Genomic DNA, 24938 nt, shown 5'->3' with positions numbered 1-24938 from the left:
AGAGAGAGAGAGAGAGAGAAAGAGAAAGAGAGAAAAGAGAGGTAGCGGCTCCCTGGTCCTCGCCGCGCACAGTCCAATGCCCGGCAGCCCGAAGCAAGGAGCGACTGCGCTTTCCTGCCGTGGCACAGCGAGTGCCTCCTGCCTCGGAGTTTTCCTGAAACAGCCGTCACAACGGGAGCACTTTTGGTAGAAAGGGACCAGAAGGAGACCACGAAATGACTTACCTCCCGAGGCTCGGCTGAAGGGGACTCGCTGGAGTGGAACCTTAGTGGAATTTGGGTCTGGAGAGGAGTTGCTAACGCTTTTTTTTGTTTTTTCTTTTCTTCTACCTGATCCCTCCCCTTTTCGCCCATCACTGGAAATGAACAAATTGCTTTTGCAATTCAGAAAGTAGAAATATTAAATATACCATCCCCCTGGAAGCATACATGTAGTAATGACAAAGGATTGCAAAGGAGAGAGTGGCTCCAGTTTCCCAGAGAGATCCCCTAAAATGGATTACTAAATGGGACACTACATCAGCTAGTTGTCCTCTAGCTGCCCAGATACATGCACCGAAAAGGTACAGTACTCCCCCGTCCGTATCCCTGTTTTGGGGTTGCTCGGAAGGGAAGGCTCCCGGGTCGCCCTGGCAGGCTCGGAAGGAGCGAGGGTGGTGTGTGGTTTGAGGCTGGCTCCTGCCTTCTGTCTCGACATCGTTTGCAGCGCGTAGGGAGGAGAAGAGCCGCCCGCAAGTGCACGCGCTGCGCTTGCTGTTGCCACTTTCCCGGCATCTCGTGGCTTCGTCTTTATCTTTTTTTCACCACCCCCCCCCCTTATTCTTCCCTCACTCCCCTTCCCCCAGTTGCCTAACACCTAGCCCCAGTTGCCTCCCCTAGCCCTTGGCACGGCTTGCATGCGCGGCTCTGGGGCTCCTCGCCTCCCTCCGCCGAGTCCCGCTCGCAGGGGGTCGCGCCCGCCGAGGCACCGTGGGGCGGGGGGCAGCCGCGAGACGTCGGGTCTGAGGCCGAGGCCGCCGCCCGCCACCCCGGGCATCATGTGGGTCTGGGTGGTGGGGTCTTTGTTACAAGAACTATGTGGCCGCTCCGTGCAGAGGCGTAACCCCACCGTCTCTGCTCTTCCCGCGAGGTAGTTGGGTCGCGGCCGATGTATTTATTTACTGGGTTTTTTTCCAAGGCTGGGTTGCTTTTTGGGGGGAAGTAGCCTGGAACCAAGGCAACTTCTTCCGCGGAGCAGCCCTCGGCGCAGCCGCGGGCTTTGTTCGCGATTGTGGGCTGGGGCCGCGGGCTCCCCTCTCCGCCCGCTCCCCGCGGACGGTGGCCGCCATACCCTCCGCCCTGGCCCCGGCCAAGGTGGGCTGCCGACTGCCCTCCCGCAGCCCCGAGGAGAAGGGTGGCTCTGGGGCAGGGATGCTCCCCGCCCCTTTCTGCCTGGCGCCACCACCTCTACCCCGCGGGCTGGTGGCTCTGCCGAGCCGCTTCTGCTCGGCCGGGGAGCGCAGGCAGACGGGCTGGGGAAGGTCGGACCCCTTCGGGGCGGCCCGGCGGGCGGGGAGCGTTGCGAGGCAGCCCAGCTCTCTCCGCCCAGCACTCGCCCTGCCGCTCCAGCGGCCCCTCTCCGCCCTCGGGCCCTGCGGGAGCTGGACGAAACGGTGGAAAAGGGAAAGTTTTTTTAAGGGAGAATAGCAGGGCCGGCCCCCGAGGAGGGGCCGCGGGCTGGCGGCGTCCCGCAAACTCCTCACGCCGCCGCGGAGCGGCCGGGCCGGCTCCGGGGCGCGGGGAGGCCGGGCGGGGACTGGGAGCGGGGCTCCTTGGTGCCGCTGATGCTGAGGAGGGGACAGGATGCTGCTGAGGGGAAACGGTGTTGAACAAGGGAAGGGGAATTTCCCCCTGCACACACTCACACCTCCCGTCCCCTCAAGTGCAGGGGCAGGGAAGAGTCCCGGCCGAGGGCAGGGTGAATTAGGAGGCTGTGCCTTCATCTGTGGTGCGCTGGCGACGCGGCGCCGAGGCGCTGGGGGCGACGGCGGGGGCTCGGGCAGCCCTGGGTTAACACTGCCGCTTGTTCCGCTGCCAGGGAGGGCGGTTAAAAGTTCGGGTCTCCATCACGCGTGGAGAAAGTACCTGCTCTTTGCGTGGGCTCGACCGCCCCACCGCCTCTTCCCTTCGTGCCTCTCTATCCAAGGGAGGTGTTTCCCGGGGGTGGCCCGGACGGCGTGTGGGTCGGGAGCTGGCGGGGGAAGTGAGTCTGAGGCTGCAGCCCGGTCAGTTGCAGCGGAGATGCCCTTCTGCCCGTCATCCACGCCTCTGCCCTGTCTGGCTCATCTCAGGGTGAGTCGCAAGGCAGTAACTGTTGGGTCTTCCTTAGGCAAATGGCTCTGTCTTTTTCTAACCTTGACCGCTCTGTGTTCAGGGAGTAATTTGTTCTCCTGTTCTTCTCCCGAGCTAATTGCCGCTTTTGAAGTTTGTAAACAGGCACGTTTGTGCCAGCATCTGTACAGCGCGGATGTTTAGCTGCTGCGGAGAATTATTTCACTAATAGAACGGCAAAAAAATAAGGGCTTTAGTTAGCTGTGTAATATATTGTAAAAGATGCCACTTCCTGACGTTTCAAGGTGAATGCTTCATTTTCCAAAGGAGCATACACAACATGCAGGTGTTGTAAATAACGAGTCTATACAACCAATTTCTGTCACAGAGTTGCAGGAGGTGGCTTATTATTTGCCGTAGATTCTGCTCACTTGTTTTATATCATACAGCAACGATACTAATTACTAACTTGACCTCAAAGATAGTAGCTAAAGGTGTGATTTTCGCACTGTCTTCACTACAGTTAGTTCAGTGATTGCTTTTGGTGTACATTCATTTAATTTGTGTCATCCAGTAAGCCATTCTCATCCAAGTAGTTTTTACTTGGCAATTAAATCCTTTGGCATCAATGTCATGAAGTCCAGTAGAGTTAGGCTCTTTTAATCACAGAATTCATTTTGAGAAATCTGTGGCATTTTTCTCAGAGTAACGTTTATGTAGCTGTTATCATGCTTAGGGTTTCCTTTACCATTTCAGACTAGAAAAGCAAAATGATCTTGCTATGATTAGCTTCTTTTTTTTTTTTTTTTTTTAATGAAACTATTCCAATGTATGGTGAAGAAATGTGGGTCTGCTCCAGCAAACCCCTTTCTTCGTGGAATTGCCTCAGACATAGTTGAAAGCAAATACCTACTTCAGTGGGATTGGGAAGGTTTGTAACTATTAGAGAAGTACAGTTGCCAAAGTGTTTCGCTGTCAAGGGTATAATTTTATCTAGTAGGAGCCTGGTTTTAATATCGTAGCTCTCAAAAATTATAAGACCAAGAGAACTAACTCTTTTTAAAGTCAAACATGTTCTTACGCGTTAAAAATTTGATTTCTGTTCTCCACCACTCTTCACTGGAGAAAATATCTGGCTTTTGTGGAAGTTTAGTTCAGGAGCAGAATTTCCAAATGAGATTTCTGTTTAAATGCTAAACAAAATTTAAAATAGTAAGTAATACCGTAATGTATATTTGCAACATTTGCTTTTCACGTAGTGGGAATCAAATGCTTGAAGGATGGGTGAATACTTTCAGGGACTACGAATTATGCAGTCACAGATGTTCTCTGTATACTCAATTAGTCAACTTGAAAACTGTATATTCTTACTTAATGGCAAAACCAACCTTATCAACAGAACTCATACTACTTGAATCAAAAAATAATTAGGCACAGGCATCTCTGAGAAACATGGCTAGCTAACATTTCTAGCTGCTTGAAGATGAAAGTGAGTATTATATGTTAGCCATAGACCCCTCTTAATGTTTGTAAATAGAAGATTGCAGTTTACTGGAGTTTAAAACTGAAGAAGGAAGTTGATTGGGCTAAGGATGAGGAGTTGCCTTCATTACATTTTTTAAAAGAATAAAAAAAAAAGAAAGAAAAGGAGAGAGATAAAATTAATGACCTGTGAAAAATCCAGACTAGAACTGTTTGCATTAAAAAGGAAGTAGGTGATTGTGAACTTGCTTGTGCATGTTTTGTGAAGGGAAGGGGAAGTTTGTCATCTTGTTTTGAAGAGCCATACATAAATACACATGAAAGGAGTTCACATGGTTTACAGCAGGGGAGACATAAAATGTTTTAGGATTAAATTGACCTGAGCTAATACATGCCTCACATCCAACTTGTTTGCAAGAATACGTTGTAATACTACCCAAACAAATGTTTAGTGTATAGTACCTGATTCCCATACGCCACAGCAGAGTGCTGAAAACAAACAAGCCAGTAAATGCTGGAAAACAACATTTAAATTATATTACACACAGCATATGCTAGAGAAAAGTTGAACCGTAGTAAACCAGAAGTTTTCATTATCCTAATTTGATACAGATGCTGCAGTGTTTGACCTCCTACTATTCATTTATTGATGAAGTAAATCTTTAGCCCTCATTCAACCAAGTAAGTGTTGCTGACCCAGGAAAGCCTTGCTTGCCTGAGTAATTTTCCGAGTAAAGACAATTGCTGAAATATTACTTAAATGGGGACTTTTTTTCTTGTTTATGCCCCAAACTGAAAATACTGTTCTCTGCTGGGAATTGATACTTCTTAAGGACCTGAAGCTACCATGTGAGTGCATTTGCTTTGGATGGATCTTTAATGTTAAATCAGACGTAGGTCTGCATGTCATGGAACAAATCACATCTGACAAATTGTGACAAGCTTTGCTTGACGAGGCAACAGAAAAATAAGAGGAATAAGCAGTGCTCTTTAAGGGTGACCATTTGAGCATTTTATGCTCAAAAATTCTGATTAACAGGATTACTCTGAGGTGGGTGAAATGTTTTGGCAGTAAGATACAGTCAATAGCACAGAGTCTGACTGCTGATCAACGGCATACAGCAACTGTGAACAGTGTTCTAAGGTAGAAACAAGCAGCTGGGGGAAAGCCTGGTCCTGAGCCAGACGGGTCTCTAAAGGAATATTTTTATTTTTGTCCTGTTGCACCAGTCTCTTGAGTGAAGAACAGCTTAGATGTGCGTAGGTTCTGTGAAGACAGAAGTGGACTACCCCAGTTCAAGTGGAAACCTGACAGACTGGAGTTTACGAGTGTTTGTTTTCTTTATGTGCTGTGTTACCTATGGCCATGGAAATAACTGAATGCATATGTTTATACAGTGTTAAGGGATCTTTAATTGTCCATGGTGAAGGATGCTTTGGTTTTGGATCTGGATTGCAATATGGCAGCACAGCTCCAAGGCACAGACTTAGGATTTAAAGGGAAGAGTGCCACCTACTGTGTTAGAGTTATAGATATTGCACCTCCCGTGTGCTTTGTGGAGTTCCCAAGCTGCTCATTTGCTTGTTTTGTTTTAGCCACTGGAAGATGTGAAAGGATTCAAAATTAAATCTGGTATGGGAACGGAGAAAGAAAAAAAATAGAAAAGCATTCTGCACCTACAAAATCAGGATATTCTGGAGGTCTTGGAAGGGGTTCTTTGAAAGACAGGCATACACAGAGGCATTTGCAGTTTTTGTCACTTCAGACTTACACAGGCTGCTAACAGTTAATAGTGAGGGCACTGGAAATAGGGAAGGGGATGGGAGATCTATGCCTCCCCCCATAAAATAATCGTGTTCTCAGCTTTTGTGCACCAGATGAATATAAATAAGGCTAATAGATTTATGCCCTCTGAAATCTGAAGTTTAACTCCAGATACAGTTTAATAAGAAGGAAGTAGATTTCACTTAACAAAAAGAACAGTTTTCAAAAAAGGAAGAAGAAAATGAGAAAAACCCAACATAAATTTTCCCATAATTTGCTGCAAAACCTTACAAAGTATTTCCCAGTATAGACTGTAGTTATTTATCAGCCGGAAGGAGGGTTGTGCTATGCTTGATGTGAATACAGGGTCAGTTTTGTATGAAAAGAATTTTTCTCTGAGCCCCAAAGTGTTTCTTCAGTGGCTGAAATAGAGATGTAAAATGAAGTAGATAAACCAGCTATTAACAGAACTGCCAGTTGCTGTATCTCTAGAGTGAAGACATATGGTAATTCACTACATTCAGTGATGACCTTTCCTTTAAAAGTATTGTTAATAATAGGCACTTCTATATAAAGTATTTACGCTACATACTTGAAATTCATATATCATGGACTACCCCATGCCATTTTTGGTTTTTTATTTTTTGAGCTACTGACAAAACTGCTACTGAGGAACTTTCTACATAAATACACTTTGCAACATGCCTGAAGTTCTGAACTTAAAGTCTTTCTGGGGGCAGATGCGCAGCACTGCTGTATATCATGTGACATGGCAGTATGTGTGCTGTCCTCAGTATGAGAGGCCCTTGGCATCATCTCTCTCACCCTCCCCAGGTAGAGCCATGCCTTGACTGCAGGATTATACCCTTTCCATGGAGCAGGCAGAAAAAAAGTGCATTGCTACGCTTTTGTGATCTCTGTAACCAGTTGCCTTTAGAGAAAACCTAATGTTTATGGAATTAGGAAAAAAAAAAAAGAATGTTTTTGTTGTACCCTTTCACCTTAGTCTGAGGCCATCTAGTTGGATAAGGACTACTATACTATTATTTTTACTAGAGATAATAGCAGAAGTTTTATTACGTATTTAAAAAGAAAAGGTATTCCTAACCATCATCAATTTTACAATGACCCTGACAGGCTCATGGGATGTTCTAATAATGCAAATGTATAGAATATACATATAACAGATATGGTCGTGTGTTCCAGTTCAGCAGATGGAAAAAGTACTGTCCCTTATGAATCCCCAGCACAATGGGAAAAGCTGCATCCAAATATATTCCTGACTGCAGCAAACATTATTTCTTTTTTCTTATCTCTGTCTGCTCAGCTTCACTCAGATGTTTTATATATTCCTCATATGGCTTTGGTAATCGTATGGGAAATTTCCTATGTTGCTTCCTTCACCATTGTTCATGGACATTTATCCATTACTTGCATTTGAGGCAGCCATTCATTGAAATGTTAATGAGATTTTGAGCAGTTTATAGTTCCATAGTTTTTTGTTGTTGTTGTTTTGAGCAGAAAAAAATTGTGATTTTTGTTGATGCCTTTTGAAATCTACTTTTTATTGGTAGATTGAGATAGATTCTATGCTAATTCCTCTAGCATTCCTGAATTATGGCCTAGCAAGGCACTGTCGCTGGGATCTTCATCTATTAATCATGGAAGCTGCTTTCTTATTCGGTTGCCATAGTTTCAGTGCCTCAGATAGTGTTGGGGTGCCTTGGGAAAGGATTGCGATACATTCGGACTTGCAAGCCTTGCAGTTATTTTGGCAGTAGAGGAGCTCTGAAGGAACAGAGAACAGCATCCAACATTATTCAGAGTTGGATTAAAAGCAGAAACTTCTGGATATGTCTCTCTGGACCCTGTTATGTGAATGTCCAGCTGATATTTACTCTCAAGATTTGCTTTTTGTTTTTTCTTGCTGATAAAATGGTACATTTCAGAGACTGCTGGCTACCTTAATTCATTTCAAGAGCAAAAGAGGCTTTTCATTAGTTCTTCTGAGAAATGGTTGGGTATATTAGGGCATTTAGGGTTTCCTAAGCAATCCAGGTAATTTGTTTTACATTCCCTTTTAATCTAGCTACATACAGCATCATATCCTGTTTAAGACTGAGTTAATGTTTATTGTTACCTTTAATAAAATGACAATAAGAACGCTTTTGTTAGCTGCAGAGCAGCTTGAATTACAAAGTAAAAAAGGGGAAATAAACTTTTTTCAGACATAAATAGTACTCTTATAGCGCTGTGTTGGTACTGGCAGTATTTTTGGAATAATATTTCAATATTTGTTCACAAACTCAGTATTAAAACATACATACTTTCAGAAATGCAGATCTGTGAGAAGTTAGAAATAGCTTTTTTGATGAATAAGAAAAATTGTAAAGTAGTAAATATGTCTAACAGGAAAGTACCTGGAAGACTGACTTGTCAATGTAGTACTCAGTATTAATTGATTTGTCAGTTGTGCAGAATATAAAATAATGCACAAACATATTTCAATAAGCAAATAATGGTTTCCTTTTTCTTTTCCTATTGAGAAAAAAGCTTCATCACTTCTGTGTGAGCAATAGTAAGCTACATGTTTTAGCAGATATTTAAATCCCATTTCTTCTTTTCTTCTGGATTTTACAGTGCCTCCAGAATGGTGTGATTTCCCTCTAGATCTAATAAGCAATTTGAGTCTTGCACAGATAAGCTTGATAGGTACCTTCTGTTCACAAAAAGAAAAAGCCAGCCTTGACTATTCACATCAATCAAAGTATATCTTTAAAAAGCTGTGTAATTTAGATTAAAGAATTCAGTATAATTGGAACTAGTCTGGAAAATTAGCCACTTTTTGAATTTCAAATGGTTAGCTTGCGCTCAAGGATGAGTTTTAAAGCTTTAGCTTAGAACTTTACTACCCAGTCTTGTCAATTTTTCAAGTGAGATCAACAAGCAGATTGAGAACATGTGCCTGTTACATGTAATCCACCCTCAAGAGTCCTACAAACTGAACAAAGTGAAGTCCAAAATTTCACATGAGTTTTAAAACTTTTTTGGTAGCTGCACACAATATCTGTATTTGTAATTTTATACTCCTACCTTATATATATAGTTTTTGGTTTGTAGTCTGACTTCTGCGTATTCTGTTGTATACAAATATTTTACATTAATCTCAGCCTTTTTCCTAATAAACTCACAATGTGCATGTCTCTAGTAGATTGGCAGTCTGATAGAACAGAATATGATCATTTTGTAGTTCCCCTTTGGAACGGGGACGTGGTGATTGAGTAAGAAAATTGTTGCAATGGGGAAATATCTTGGATCAAAAGCTGTAGAGGTACAAATTCTGTTGTGTTTTTCTTCTCAGAATTTACTGTACTCCATTTAGAATCTCTCTGTATAGAAATTAATTTAAGCAGTTCTGTAAGGTACATCCTTTAGCAATGATGACATTTTTTGTCTTGTTTTTTGTTTTTTACCTCCAAGAAATAGAGAGGTGGGTGATACATCAGTATAAAGGGCCGGTCTTGTTCCCACTGGATAGCAAAAAAGAATTTCTACTGAACACCTCAGCAACAAGCCCTTACTCCATTTATAGTTCACTATAAAATCATGGAATCATTTAGGTTGGAAAGGACTTTTAAGATCGAGTCCAGCCCTTAATCTAACACAGCTGAGTCTAAACCATGTACCTAAGTGCTACATCTACACATCTTTTATATACCTGTACCCATCTCTTAAATACCTGAGTTGATGACTCAGCCACTTCCCTGGGAATATTGCTGTTTCAGTTTATTTATGGTTGACAGTAAAATGTTGTCTGCATCCCCAAGCAGCTGAATTTTAGCATCAAATGTAGTGATCTTATCAAGAAAAGAAAATAATAATTTCTGGGAAAATAATTGTTCTATTTGTGTCTTCTAAGCAATGTTACAGCATTTGTTTTACAAATCTTGCACACCTTACTGTCTGAATATTCCTGGGAGGCTGAAGCTTGTCTTGAGTTGTGTGCTCATGGACAGACCTGAGAGAGAGTTGTCCTCCGTTTAGCCTCAAAGCTCCCCTCGTGCCTGCAGCTGGTCACTAGGTGTGGGCAGAGCACACCTATTCCGCTGATCCTTTGGAGCAGGTGGATGGGGAGGAATGATTGGAGGGCTGCTGGAGTCCTGGCCTACATATCCGGGTCTCCATGGAAATGCAGTGGTTGCGGTCGGCACCTGTCCTAAAATACCACAGCAAGGAAAAGGTTGGGATGAAATGCCTTTTCCACCAGTTGCTCTACGCACCCTTTCTGTTGCCTGATGGCAGAGCAGAGGTGGAGTCCCATGGGATTATCTTTGTTGAGTAGTAGTTCGCACCATGAGCGTGGGTATGTATTTGATCCAAAATGCCTTTTTTATTATATAGAGAGGATTAGAGGCTGTTTAACTTCAGTCTTGAACCTCAGGTCATAATCTTTATAGTACTGGCTTTTCATCATAGCTCTCTAATGAAAAAAGGGCATTATGCATTAGAGTCAACTTTTGAATTTAGTTTTCTGTATGAACAGTATTGGTGCTATGTGTATAAACTTCTAATAATATTCAACCCATTCCACTTCTGAATAATTTGTACTCATTAATTACCAATGTACAGCTTTTGCAATTACAATGTGCTGATCCAAACTGTAATAAATCAGAAATTACTACAGTTAAATTGATTTTTAAAAATTTACTGTAGTCTGTTATATGAGGGTGATTATGTAACACATCTTTTAAGAACTGTGTCCGTGCACTAAGTCTTTGTTTTCTAGAAATACATGGTGCAGATATTTTTGTTGTTGTTGTTCTTTAGAAGGAATTAAAGTGGAGAATCATTTCAGACTTTACATAAAAGTAAGAAGACAAACTTTATTTTAAGGATTCTTTGCAATGCTTTTTTTTTCATTCATTGAAAATATTCTTGACTTGGAATAGGAATTTGTTTTTTTCTTTAAAAAGAAATTAAGAACTGAATCCTTAAAGAGCTGTTGTGGGAAAAGGAAAGGTTTTTGCATGAGCTACTACACTTTTTCATTATTATCTGCAAGGTGTTTCCTTTTTATTCTATTGTAGGAAAGTTCATCCTGTTCAGATACACTGATTAATTCCATCACGAGACCCATATATTGCAGGGTGGTGTTGTCTTTTTTGCTTTATCCTGTTCTGAGCATAAGACCTAGACATACTGCCAGAACACTTCCTTTCCCAAGATAAAAACAAAACAAAACAAAAAAAGATCCTGTTCTTGTTCATCAACATGTGTAGTCCAAAAGGCAGATTTAGCCAACCTGGAGCTAATGGCCTGAAGGTGTGAGATGAAGGCTGGTGGCTGGCTGGATGACTGTGAGAAAAATGCAGTTTTGATTTTCAGAACATTCTTCTTAAGAGTACTACATTCATGTGTTAAGTATCTATCTGAGAAAAAATTTGAAAATATAAGGCAAACTGCAGAATAGAGTAAGTTCGCTGACACATGAATTCTAATTCCTTTTGCATTTATTACCATTTGGTCTTGTTCATCTTTGTCATAAGCTCTCTTGCCTAGCTAAAATCCTGGAGGATCCTTGCTTCCAAATCCTTACTTCATTTGCAAAAAAACCCAGAGAAATAACACCCAGGTCAAGTGTTGTTTATGTGAGAGAGGCAATTCAGCTGGGCCCTTCCTGGTAACATGTTGGTGCAATAAATGCTGGTGATGTGCTGTAGAAAATGTAGAACTGTATAATGGTTCCTAATGTCAGAGAAGAATTACCTTGAATAGCAAATCAGTTCATTAGACTTCTTTTTTTTTTTTCCCCCATAAATGGTCAGTAATCTGTTTTAGTTTGAAGCAGATAAAAGAATTCGTTGTTGTCACAGTCAAAGAATTTCAAGAACTTTTCAAAAACTGGAGCATCTACACAGTTGCTTACACCATTGTATTTTTTAGAAGGACTAATCCTGACCTTCTCCTTTATGCCAGGCTCCAAATATTGAAATATCTGAATTCCCCGCTGTAAAACAATTCAAACAAGTCTCTTTGTATGAACGTGTCATCAGAACCAACTACATTGCTTATGTAGATAAATGCAGAGGAGCTGGGCAGAGACAAGAAAATATGGGTTAGCAGGATCTAACTTTTGATCTGTTAGCATCAGACAGAAAAACGAGGGCACAGTTTTGCTTCAGATTGCATCTCCATATTTATTTTACCAGGCATGGAATTTGTCTCGAAAAGCTAACCTGTGACTTGTTCATATTGGTGCCATAAAACTTGCTGACTTTATTAGGAGTCAATTATTACTGTTTTGGGGGGTTTTTTGGTTGTTATTGACAAAATTAACTCACAAGCTCAAAATATCAATAATAATAGCAAAATACATTGTACTGTGATGGCATCTGTAAAATGAATTGGTATTTTAGCTTCAAAGATTCTAGTACTGGAAATTTTTCAACAGTAAACCAGCAGAAAATGTGTTAGTAGGGGGGCTGGAGTGCTACTTCACAGCTGCACTGCCTACTTCTAGACAGCCGTCCTATGACAGCCTGCTCTAACAACTACCCACATTTAAATAGCAGGGTTGTGTAAGAACGAGCACAACACACCGAAATACATTTATGGTGGGGAGAGCCTTAAATATTTCAGCAGGTGGAATATACTGAGGGAGAATCTGTTGCATTCACTAGACTGCATGTCAAGTCTTGGAAAAAGAGAAAGCAACTTTTCTTACTGTTGGGTAGTAGCCTTAGAAATTGCTACAGTTTTCAAGAGAAAAAACCATTCACCTTTTGACATAGTTTCTAAATGCAGAGGTACAGCTGTAACTAATAATGTACTGACTGGAGAAACGGAGAAAAGCTTGGTGACATGTTTCCTTATGCTCAGAGTGAAAAGTGCTTCTTTAAAGTTTTCCAGCAGCCTGTTCAACATTGGCTATTTGCGTTGTGAAAACTCTCGGGGAAATGTTTTCCTTTGCATGTCGCCTGCCCTCTTGTGTTTAAATAGCTCAGTGCAGGCGCGACAGGCGTCCGGGTGACAACGGGAGAATGAAAAACACGGAGCAGAACCAAGGGATGATGGGCACAAGCCACGCTCTCCAAAGGCACTGATTTTCCCTCTGTGTTTGTGTGTGTGTTGTCTTGCTGTTTGCAGTCTAAGAAGCAATATAGTTTTCAGCTTTCCTCTACAGAGGCACAGACATCAGAAAGTGGGTTAGCCAAACTGATGTGCAGAAAAGCTCTAGGAGTGAGATGGAAGTGATGGGTAAGGGCCATAATGCATATGATTAAAGTGAAACATGCTGCCTACACAAGGAATTGCTAACAAGATTCTTTCACAGCTTCCGTGTCTCAGCCCTGCTTTTACAGAAAATGAATTCATGTTTGGTTTCAGTGGTTGTGCCATTTTCGTCAGCCCTACAGGATTGATAAGGCTCTCAAACTATACAAATGCAACCAATATAACACAAAATAATACAATTTGCACTGAGCAGAAACAGCAACTGTGCTTATTAGCAAAACAGTGTCCCAGATTAACATTCACAAGGTCTATCTTGAACTCTTCTTACTGTTTAGTTCTTCAGTATTCACAGGGAAGGGATGCTAAAAGCACAGATAAAGTTAAGGCAAATTAGTTGTTTGGTTGTTCTGTTTTGTTGTTTGGGTTTTTTTTTTTGAGAGAGAAGGGAAGATAGAAAGATATTCCATGTCCTTTAAACAGGTTTGTTTGGGTTTTTTTCTCTCCAAACAGGAGGATAGAAATTGCTTCAAGCCATTAAATAGTTTCTGGCAGTAATTCTACCACATCCCCTTGCTCCTATGAAGTATATTTTCTGTATCTCTAAAGAGTATTTAAATACTCTCTCATGTTTAAAGAGCTTCCAGACTTATATAAAGTTTTTGCAAGATGCAGAAAAATGGACTGCAGCAGCTATATGTTGCCTCAGTGTTTAGAAAAATAAAGAAATACTAATTCAAGTAATTCTTTATAAGAATTATAAAAGTGATTTAGAAATCAGCTAAAAATAGGCTTGATCCACAAATCTAAGGTCATTTTAACTTTCAATTTTCCAGTTAATTTTTTTTTTTTTTTGAGAAATATTGTGCATTTGGATTGGGATTTTACCTCAGGTCAGTCCCATGTGAACACACTGCTCATCTCAAACTATTTCGTTTGTGTCTTGCTAGAGACAAAGCATCTTTCAGTCCTCGTTTTCTTTACAATAGTCATGTTATGGACGTAGGGAATGTAAAATGCAGATTCTGGGAGTGAGCTTCTAGCCACCCAAGAGTTGCTTTTGCATTAAGGACTCAAGACCAAATGCTCAAGTCTTAACATAAAGGATTTGCAAGGCTTAGAATGTTTTGGGGGTGTGGTTGGTTGGTTGGTTGGTGTTTTACTTCAGAGGAGGATACTCACAGAGAAAGTTTTGTGTTTTGGAATCATTCTTCTCCCACTCCTGCTGATCTCCTCAGATCCACACAGGCTAAGAGATCAGCAGAAGGGCACAGCTGGCTGATCAAGATGCCTGTGCTCATGCATGTTGATTTTGGGCATCTTGTGGCTTAAAACTTTTGTGTGTTTTGTACCCCCTTTCTGAATCCATTTTACCAGGGTACAGTGGATTCCTATCTGGGGAAGACCTTTCTGAAAGTGTGGTGTATTTGTATGTGCATGCTGCAATTGCTCTATGGACAGATGCTTGCTTCTGACCTGAGTTCACGCCTTTGTCCACCACTCAATCCACACCTCAAGTCTTAGATCTGTCAAGCAGCTGGCATTGTGTATAGAAGAAAGGCAGTGTGTTCACAAAGAAAGCACTTAGTTCTTCAGTCTCATCTGATCAGGTGTCATTTTTTTAAAAAAACAAGTTGTGTGTGTTTAAATGTGTCATGACTAAAATGTCTAGAGACTTAGAACAGATACAGCTCCAGTGCATACATAAATAAATCAGATGTGCCAAAAGAATGATAAAAGACTAGCTTTCTCTTTCTGGGTACATTGTTAAGGTGTTGTACTGGAAGTGCATTGGTGTTACATGGAAGTTCATCTGCAATTAAAGATGTTTCCTGATTTCTTCACTCACGCTTGTAATCTGATGGTAAACCAAACTTTGAAGACCAGGCATTTGTTTACTTAGATTTCTACTTTGTGCAAGCTCATAACTTCAGATGTAGAGAAGTTAAGTCTGGAAGCCTCCAGTTCTTCTCAGTACAAACCACAGAGTCTGCTGGCATCTGTTCCAAGCCCATCTCAGTAGCCCATCTCAATCTCACTGCATAGCCTGGAAAATAGAGAGGTTGGACACTGAAGAGTGTTGTCCAGGACAACAAACACAATACATAGAGAGTGTGTCCTAGCACCAGGTCATCTTTTTGAGTGGTGCCTCAGCAGCTCTGGCTCTATAGACAACACACTGGTAGCTCCAGCTTAGGTCTCACTGATTCAACCAAGAAAAGGTGCTTTCTGCAACAGTGTGGTGAAACCAGTTAGAATGAAACATAAGTGCCACTGAGTGGTTCATGCTAACTACAATGATTATGTTTTAAGAAATAAGTGGGATATTCTATAAAATATCATAATACACTCTAATGATGGAACCTGAAACCTCCCAAGAAAGTACAGAGTATTTCCATTATATCAACAGGTGTGAAACAGAGTCACTGTCTTTGACCATGGTGTAGGCTTAGAAAATATTAGGATATCTTAAAGTCACTGCCATCATTCTCTACTTAAAACTCCATTGAAACTGTATGTTACAGTGTGAGATATAAAAAGATGAAACATTTTTCTGAAACCTACAGGACTAAATGGAAAATTTAAGGACGAGATGTCTCCCTTAACTACAGAAAAAATTCTCACTTTATCAGTTCAAATGAAACCCTTTTCTTGAACCAAGTACATCATACCTAATGCATAATCTCAGCCTTAACTCAGCAGGCAAAAGATGAGAAGCTGTGTTGTCCTGCTTAAGGATACATCGGAGGAGAATAAGTAATAGAGAATTTATCTGCTTCAATATTTGTGGTGTCTTTGAAGTGCTAATAATATTTGTAAAAGTTTATATGTCAGGTTAATGCCTGCTCTATGAGCTTGTAAGAGAGATTGCAAGCAGTGAATAATTTGCAGATTTTTTTTCCCTGTAGCAAAACCACAAAGATGGTCCTGGTTGAGGTATCATTTTATCTTGACTTTTTTTTTTTTCTTTGACTGAAGCTTCACTCAAAGTATTTTAATAATGAGAAAGATGTTTTTGATAGGTAATATTAGTGCTTTTGGTATGTGTAATCTATCAAAAACATTATCTTTTAAAAATAACATCGTGACTACGTCAACAAGAAACCCGTAAACCTTGAAATTATGAGCGTATGTAGCTGTGGTACCATACAGCTCTTGCTGGCTCTCAGCTTCCCTCCCCCTGCCCCCCCAAGTGGTGGGACAAACACAGATATGTTAGAGTAACTTTTAAGGAAAAAATGGTTATACTTAGCAAGGAAAGTAGCTGTAAGGTCAAGGCTGAGGGGAGTGGAATGTTTCTAGAAACAGAGGGATTAAGGGAATAGCTGTAGGTACAAAGTCAGACTGGTACAGAGAGACAGCTGAAGTGCCGAAATATAGGAGGGTAGAGCAGGAGGAAAACGCTCTCTCTGCCTTACAAACCAGCAGTATGCTGTGGGATGATTCCTTTCTCATGAGCTGTCACCATGTAAAGTATATGGGAAGCTTGAAATGGAAAAAACAGATGGCACACAGGAGCTGAAGTGACATCGTTTGTCTCTCTGCCTGATTTCTTTACCCTTCATACAGAATTTGGTAGGTGAGGGAGGAAAAAGGTCCAGATAAGGTTCTTCTTCGTCCCCACACTCTTCTCCTTGCCAAGGGAAATCTCACGAGACTCCTTCAACTTCTGTCACAAGCTATTGGTAAAGAAGGTTTTCCACCATTGCCAAGGATGTCGTGTGATTGGCTTGGAGAGGTGTTGTGGGTTTTTTTTCCTATGGGGAAGAGAGATTGACACATAGCAGTGCAGAGATAAGAGGCACTAAAGACAAGTACAGTAAGCAATTTTTTTGTACTAAGTCTTAGGCAAAGACGTGGAAAGAGGCTTTACAATACCTGCATTTTGAGGAGAGTTGCCAATGGGCTGTGTGATCTTCTTGACAGGCCAATGATGAGTTGACATGTTTGCAGCCATGAGGGAAGGGCATTGGAATCACCCTTTGCAGCTGGCTGGTCAGCTGGCTGGAACAAGTTCGTGGCTTTTGGCCAGTTTCCACTGAACTAGTAAAGTTTCCCTTAAAAAAATCCTTGTACCTGGCACTATTCAGGAAAATTGTTGATAGCCTCATCGGACAAAAAAAAGCCTGGCTTAGCACCAAGGTTAAAATTCCTAAAAGTTAGATTTTGGTATATTATACCTTTTTAAAAAATAGTAGCATGTGTTGTTGAAAAGAGGGGTTTGAGGGTGAGGATGGGAAAGGGTGCTGGGTGGCTCTGAAGGCAGGAGGCCTCCAGGTCTCTGCTGGACCTAAAATTCTTGCTGAGATGAGCAAGACTTGTCTCCGTACAGACGACCAGTACACAGTTGATCTTTGTAATAGGGAAAGGATAACATCAGTATGAGGATCATCATTTTAAAACATGATTGTGACGCTGTGGCTGTAACTGCTGATGTACCAGGAGGCATATGAAGTTCAAATTCCCTTTTCCACTTCCAAACCTGGATATCCACAGAGGCGAAAACCTGCTGAACCAACTGCTCCAGGGTGAGCCGGGAGCATGTCATGCTAGCAGGGTAGTACCAGGAGGCAGGGCAGAATGTGTGGTGACTCTGCCTGTGTCATGACAAACGTGAGCAATCTGGTGTTTGTCACAGGTCTTAAAACTAAAACCGAGCGTAAATAAAGAACCCTACTGCAAGTGAGCAGGATTTTTGTAGCAGTTTCCAGGAATGAAATCAAACCTAAACTACAAGGGAAATACTCTCTGCCATATTCAAACTTTGTGTACAGAATGTTTCAAATAAATGTTCTGTATAAATGATTTAATTCTGCTGTGATTATGAACTTGCGCAAACATGATGTTTCACATTACTCTCTTAAATAAATTTGATTAGTAACAGCTGTGACTCCTTGAGTCCCCCAAATTTTATTTTCTCAGTAGAAAAGGGTTGAAGAAATCCTCAAATTATTGTAAATTAAGATTTTGTTTGTATTTTAAGCTAAAATGTGCTTGACAACATCCCAGCAATAATTACATGGGTATGCTCATTCTTGGAAAGAGTGCAATGAACTGCCTTTACTTCAAAGAAGACAAACAGTCTTTTCAGTTCCTAGAGCACTCTCTGAGTATTAGCTGCTGCATGCTGAACAAGTACTAAAATCCAACAAAATAATAAATGGTGCTGCTCAGTGACAGGCTGTTTTACCCAGAAGCAGGCCACTGTGCCTCATGCCATGCAGACTGGGTGCAGACACTCATCCCTCCCTTCCCATGCACACAAATATTGCTTGCATATGTTTTCTAATGGCAGTGTTTGTTTACCACCTGTGACTGTGTTGGTTTATTCACCATGCGGTTCTCCGTGGGACAGGTCAGAGTTGGGATGCTGTAGACATGGGTTGTCTTTCCCACCCGTTCTCCCACATACAGGAAATGTACCAGGGATGTGCCCTGCTAGTTGTGCTCTATGCTGTAGAATCCACTGTTTGGCTCCCCCACAAAGATGCCAAATCTCACTTTTCAGCACAGTGTGCTGCAGAGTTTCACCTGTAGCAGGACAGACATCCCTGCCCCCAGTTCTGCTATCTACTGCTCTTGCTGCCAGCACTGTGTGGCTTTCAGCATGTGTGACTGCAACCTACTTTTTTGCAGTCCTTGATGTGAGCAAGGGCTGCCGGCAAACTCTCCTATACAACTCTTCTGCTAATGAGCTTGTCAGCTAATTAAATAGAAAGGCAAATTTGGCAATGTCTTTGATATTTATTCTCAGTGTGGCCCTTTTGACTTGTTTAGGATTTCAGGGTGGTCTTGAGGGAAGAGATATGGTAAGCAATTGCTGAGTTTGTATTATCCTTTATCAACATTGAAATAAAGTTTGTAAAATACTGTTTTGTTTCTTCCAAACTAGCTAATGCAATATAATTAAAAAGAAAAAAGCTAAAGCTTAATTCAGACCAAACTTAAAATTCAGAACTGAAAAAAAAACCCACAAAAAAACCAACCAAACAAAAAAACCCCCACAAACCAAAACAAAAAAACCCCAACAAACAAACCCCCCCACCACCATATGGGAAAGGCCTTGTTTAATATTTTTGTGTATGCCACGTGCTCAGTGACATCCATGATGAATGACAGTCAGAGGTTAAATAGCATCTGTTACACACTTTTGACCACCTTACTTGTACTTTTCTTACTTTACTCCTAATTCTCCCTCAAGATTACTTTTAACCATTTTAGCCTTCTTGAACACCTTTAGGGGGCTGCCATTTTCTTACAGGAGAAAAAAAAACCCAGACAGCCCAGCCTAGGATAGGAAGGTTGCCTTTTTACTGAGGAAATGAAGAATCTCCTACCTAAGCACACATTTGCCAAGGGTAAAACATATTTTTTTGCTGAGGTAGGAAGTAGGTTTAAAGCTGAGATCCTCTGATGTAGGGTGAGAGAGACAGATGGCTGGACCCCCAGGTGACTTGTATCTGCTCACTCACTACTCCCATATCAAGCATCAGTGCTCTGCACTATGCAGAGCCAAAGATTTCCATACCTCCAAGGAGAAATGTGCTACTCGCTGTGTGACTTACAGGTATCAGAATGTATAGCATTAGTGTGCCTGAAAAAACGCTAGATTGGGTGATTTCAAAGTTTAGAATTTTGAGTTGGTTGCTGGTTTTTCCTTTCTTCCCCTCCCTATCCACCTCTGTAGATAGAAGGAAGGTACCCTAAAGCACTAAATTTGGATGTTAACAAAAATATGTGGAAAATGGCACAAAGCCATAAGTGCTTAAATTTGTGAAATGCTACAAGCATTTGGTAATGCTTCTGTTATTGGCTCTGCTCTGGAGGTTTGTTCATGATTGTTGCTAAAGATGGGATACCCAGTGTATGTGAACTTCTGGTCATAATAGCCAGTATCTCCATGCCAGTGTTTTGATGGTATAGAGAGATTTGGACATGTGCCTTTGTCGGCTGTGTTCAGCAAAAGACATACTGGTGGAGTTTTGTATGGAGATTGAATGAAAAAAAATATAGTGTTACTACTCTGGCTCCTTGCTGGGAACAGGGCAAAAAAATAGTAAAGGGAAAGTTGAGGTAACCATAAGAGCCACCTTGGTAACACAGTAATTTCCATGGACTTTTCATACAGCAGAATGACTTGTGTCTTTCCTCATAATGCTAATTTCAAGACAAAGAATTAAAGGACTGCAGGCCTAGTGGTATCAAGTAATACTTGAGAGAGTAGATCCCTTTGTAACCTTTTGGCAGCCCTGGTAAATGTTGTTGAACATGTGGCAGCCATCAGGCTCCATGGTTCATTTACAGAGATTAGATGAAAAACAAGCGCTGTTCACATTTGTGTCTTCTGTGTGAGAAAATGGCAAGTTCAGAAATTGGCATTGGAAATAGACTGTATTGAGAATATGAAAATATGCAGACATTAAAATTTGTGTTCAGATGAAAGGTGTTGGAGGATATATGTATGCTATTCGGGATGATCTTTCTGTTTCTTGGTAGTTCATTAATATTTAGTATGTATGAGGACTGATCTAGACTCTGTAAAGTAAAATGGAAATATGGCTGAATACCTTTTCTTTGTACAATTGTGTAGAAGAGGAATGTGAGTTAATTATCTGAGACCTGTTTGCTGATTGTATATGGGAGAGCTGCACATGGCAAGGAAGGCACTGTGGATACAGTTATTTTCATTCTGATCCCCTCAGGATCATGGATTGGTGCTGACCATTAAATATATTCTCTAGTTTCTTCAAAATAGGAAAAAAATATATTCTTTCCTATATAGAGACATGAATGGGTGCACTCTTAATTACTCTCTTTGTATTTTAATAGAAATAAGAAGGAGCTATAGGTTTTATTATTTTCCTTAATAGTAGTAGGTTAATGTTGAAGGGAATCTTTTACTGAAGATGCATTTGATAATTTTCCCCCCCCTAACACATAAAGTGTTTTTAATGTTTTATTTTCTCCCGGGGTTTGCTCTTATGATTTTAGCTTCATTTGCATTTGTGGAGGCTTAAGAGAGGTGTCACGACTTTCAGAACTGCTGAATATTCAAGAAGTCGTGGTGCAGTCAGTGGCACTGTAAGGTGCAGCATGCTTTCGCAGAACAGGGCACAGACCTGTGCTTTTTGCTTACAAGAATAGGCAGCACTGGCCTTTGCATTTTGTTAATGTAAAATCCACATGGATCATTTGGATCAGGTAGAATCAGCCCATTTGGTGCTACCATCCCAGCCCCTCGCCGGGCTCTGTTGAGCTCTACCAGTGGGCCAGAACAAGCTCACCTCTGTCTGCAAGAAGTGGTACTCAGAAAACTCATTTCTATCAGTGTTTTGAATTCCTTAGCCTGGATCTCTTACAAGTGGTGATAAAATACGTCACAAAGTCTTTCGTAACATTCATAGGAGTGTTGTTTTTCTGGAGTCTCTGGAAATGCAAAGAGACGTGGTATTTCCAAGTTCTGCTGATCAGATATTCAAAATTATGAAATAGGGAAGCTTGCAACGTGTCCTGAGGGACCAAAGAGTTCCCTTACTGCTGGAAAATTAATTTAATATCTTTATTCCAGAAGTCAGAGCATTGAGGAAAATACCAATGTTATATAGCCATGTGATAAAAAATTACAAGAGTTAACAACACTGGCACAGAGGAAAACTTTTCTTTAAAGATATAAACATACATTGCATTAGCTGGCAAGTAATATTCTGATTCTTAAGTTATCTTCAAAAAGGTGTATGCTTTTATCACCTGCCTTTTAACACATAAGATGACTTGATGAAAAAATAAAGAAATAAAGAGTTTGTAAACTCTGATGTTTCTGTTCACTCATTGTCAGGTATGTCAGTAAAAAAGGAAACATTCCCTGTGAGCAGACAGTGTGTGAAACTAATAGTAGGCCTTCAGACTGTTCAATGATGGTTTCTTGCTAGTCAGTCATTGGATTTAACTCATGATTTAAACATTTTTATTCATATATTCGGGGACTGGAAAACAAGATCTGCATAGAGTCCATCCTGTAGTTAGTTATTAAAGCACATGATTGAAAAATGCAACTGCTTTGTGTATTTAAATGCAAAATAAAACAAAAAAAATTGGGAAGAGTGTAACTTATAGTTTTTTGCAACTTGTAAAGAATATGAAGAACAGTGACATTGCAGTTTGCCTCTTGAAAATTATACAAGAAATTTAGACTGTCACTAGCAATCATATTATCACAGGGAAAAGAAGTATCATACGCAGGGAAAAAAAAAAGAACAGTTTTCAGAACTCTGATTGTCAGTCATGTTGGTTTGAGAGTAGGAACCAAATCTGCTGAACAACAGCTGACATAGGAAAATAATAGGAAAAGTGAAGGTTGCTGTGAATAGACTGAAGGCAATACCACAGTCACCAGCACATCTAACAATGACCCCACCAAAAAAACTTGCTAAAGAGCTGGGAATAGGACTAGTAAATTTGTTTCAAATACATTCACTGTCTGATGAATGAATTTGCAGCAGCCCTGTGCCCACAGCGGCTAGATGCTCTTACAAGAGCAAACTGACAAGGAACAGCATTTTTACCCCACTGCTTGTAGGCACTGAAGTGTAGAAATAGGAGGAGCATTATCACAGCTCAGTAGGCAGAGGTTTACCAGTTGTCGCTTGGTGATTTTGTGCAGAACCTCCATGGCTTTATGAGCACAAGGCTCTGTCAGGGTGGAAAAACTCTGCTTTTCAAAGTCTTGTAATATACTCACACCCCTGTTTGAGTAGACTCACTGTTGTTTTACTTTATGTATAAAGCACACACAAAATGATACTTATCAGTCCTATGGAATATTTCATGAAATGAACTCATTTACTTGAATATTTCTATATAGAAAGTGAAAAGGAGTATAAAAGCTGTAAACATAGATATTTTCTGGTGATGTTCACAAATGAATCAGATACACTTATGGATATTAGGGATATTAAGATTTTGCACATTTTCAACAACAGGATATAATCTCCAGGTAAAGTAAATATGTTAAACTAATGGTATTTCTGTTCCTAACAGGAAGATGAAATATTTGATAATTACTTGTCATTGAAAAAAACTTCCTTCTTCAGTTAACGTAGAAACTATATTTGCAGCCAACCATTGTAGCGTATTAACACTTTTGAAATAAAGTCAGTTAGTGAGAATTAATTTCCTGCTGGAATTCACAGTGGTTAGAAAGTATTATTCAACCCAGTTCTCACATAGCTTATTTTCAGTACCCTGAAACTCCTTCCTTAGAAAAGTAACAATACTGTAATTTTCAGGGTTTGAAAGGAGTGGGGGGAAGCTATAGACTTTGACTCTACAGAAGAAAGTTGCCTTTGCCCGTAATAGCTTATAAGATCCCTGAAAAGGCAGAAGAAACCTGCAGGAATACTGCACGTGGCATGGTGACCCTTTAGAGCAGCCCTTGGTTATGAAAGCCTAGCTTGCGGATTTGCTGGGGGAGAGGTGTGTGAAAACCGTGTCGCAGCCTGGGGCCAGCAGCACTATTCCTGGAAATCGGTAGGACACAAAGAGGCATTGTTCACAGCCTCTCTCCCTTCTTTACTTTCCATACGGTGGTGTTTTGGGAAGCAGTAGTTAAGGACACAACCTGGCACTCTGTGCCAACATCAGACAGTTCTCTTTCTGAAAAAATCTCGTTGCAGCTCAGCTGCAGAGGTTTGTGTCCAGTTTACCCTCAGAGCCGAGATGACAGCACTGAAAGGGTCTGAACCATAAATATATTCTATGAGCTGGTGAAGAAAGTACTGTTTATGCTTTGCAGTTCAAAAGCAGAAATAGTTCTTTATTGTGAAACAAGAGATAAGGAAATATTTCTTAGCTTTGTTTTCTTTTTCAACTCCCTTTAATTTTAGAACACATTTTATTTTTGTTACTCATTGCACATAAGATATACTAAACTGCCAGACTTAATCTGAAAACTAATTACAGTAGACCTCAGCATTTTTACATGCCTTATGGAGTACAGCACCTGCACACCACAGGACTAAATTCTCCACTGATGAGTCTGGAGCCATCTTCTTCCAGGGTAAATAGAGACTCCAGACGTGACTGGCTGGAAATGGTGGAAAGAGTTACTCCACATCAGGCAGTTAGTTGTTTGTACTGGCTTTATTCTTATCAGAGAACTCGACAAGTCACTTGAGAAAAGAAACTTTCGTTTTATTTGTTCAGTAGACTTTTGTAGTTTATAGTTAAAAATATCCCACAAAGTTTTGTCTGAAAGGAGGAAGAGAAACAAACAACTTGTGTGTCCAAATGTCGCATGGACAGCTGGAAAGGAATTAGTGGTACTTGCAAACTGCTCCTGGCAGGATTGAGGTGGGAAGTGGGTTCATGTGTGAAGGAACAGTCCAGTTCATGTCAAAGTCCTGCAGTCTTACCGCCTCAGCTAAATTTTTAAATAACAGGAACAGGGGAGGTGAAATATCCTGTTCTCTTACTTGAAATGCCTTTGCTGCTTTCATTATTTCCTGTAGTAATACACAGGATATCCAGCTGATTAGTCACAGCAGGCTATGTGATCTTCACAACATCTACAGGAACCTTCTAGGATGTAATCTCTTGCTGAACCTGCAGAATCAACCTTTGCAATTTACTGGCAATGGATATACAGGTTCTGGAGAAACTGAGTACAGATGGTCAAGAGATGAGGATCTGGTTGCTTTGGATAAAGTCTTACTATTATCTTGCCAACTAGGCTTTTTCAGGCCTCTCGTTTTTTCAGGTCTCTTATTTTCTTTGTGTATTATCTTTTTATATCTCCTTTTCTGTATGTCACCATGTGCTTATTCTCCAGGATAGATAGGTAAGACTCATTATCTACAACTATATTTTAGTTAAAGTTCATTGGCCCCTGTGTGAGTGATCTTACTCTGAAGTCATCTTACCACAGCTTAACTCTGCATGCTTCAGAAGATTAGTATGTTTTAAGAATTACCTTTGAATTCACATCTTTCTTCAATTGTCTTGACTTTCCTCCCTATCTCAGTATTGACAAGCCCCTAATCTTTACTGCAGTTCAACAAAATCCTTTCTTCCTCTGAAGGATTCATATTTCAAACCTTCTCCTTTTTTCTCTAATTGCAACTACATTTCTCTCTACATCTTGATTGCAGTGGTGC

At 40.8% G+C, this 24938-nt stretch overlaps 1 protein-coding gene across 5 annotated transcripts in view; it reads left to right on the top strand.

The window, feature by feature from the left end:
* SEMA6A (semaphorin 6A) overlaps positions 1-24938 on the top strand; it is a 134807-nt gene that overhangs the window by 17051 nt on the left and 92818 nt on the right. For 4 of the 5 annotated variants that reach the window (XM_027652479.1, XM_027652477.1, XM_027652478.1 and 1 more), the window contains exon 3: positions 3-562. The gene's annotated coding sequence lies outside the window, so the exon portion shown is untranslated. Of the gene's footprint in view, positions 1-2; positions 563-9863; positions 9920-24938 lie in introns of those variants that run through there. The other variant, XM_027652476.1, reaches the window with a different exon arrangement.

Source organism: Corapipo altera, unplaced genomic scaffold (genome assembly GCF_003945725.1).
Source record: "Corapipo altera isolate COAL_440 unplaced genomic scaffold, ASM394572v1 61286, whole genome shotgun sequence".
Classification (NCBI taxonomy): domain Eukaryota; kingdom Metazoa; phylum Chordata; class Aves; order Passeriformes; family Pipridae; genus Corapipo; species Corapipo altera.
Note: the sequence above shows the minus strand (reverse complement) of the source record. Positions and strands in the feature narration are given on the sequence as shown.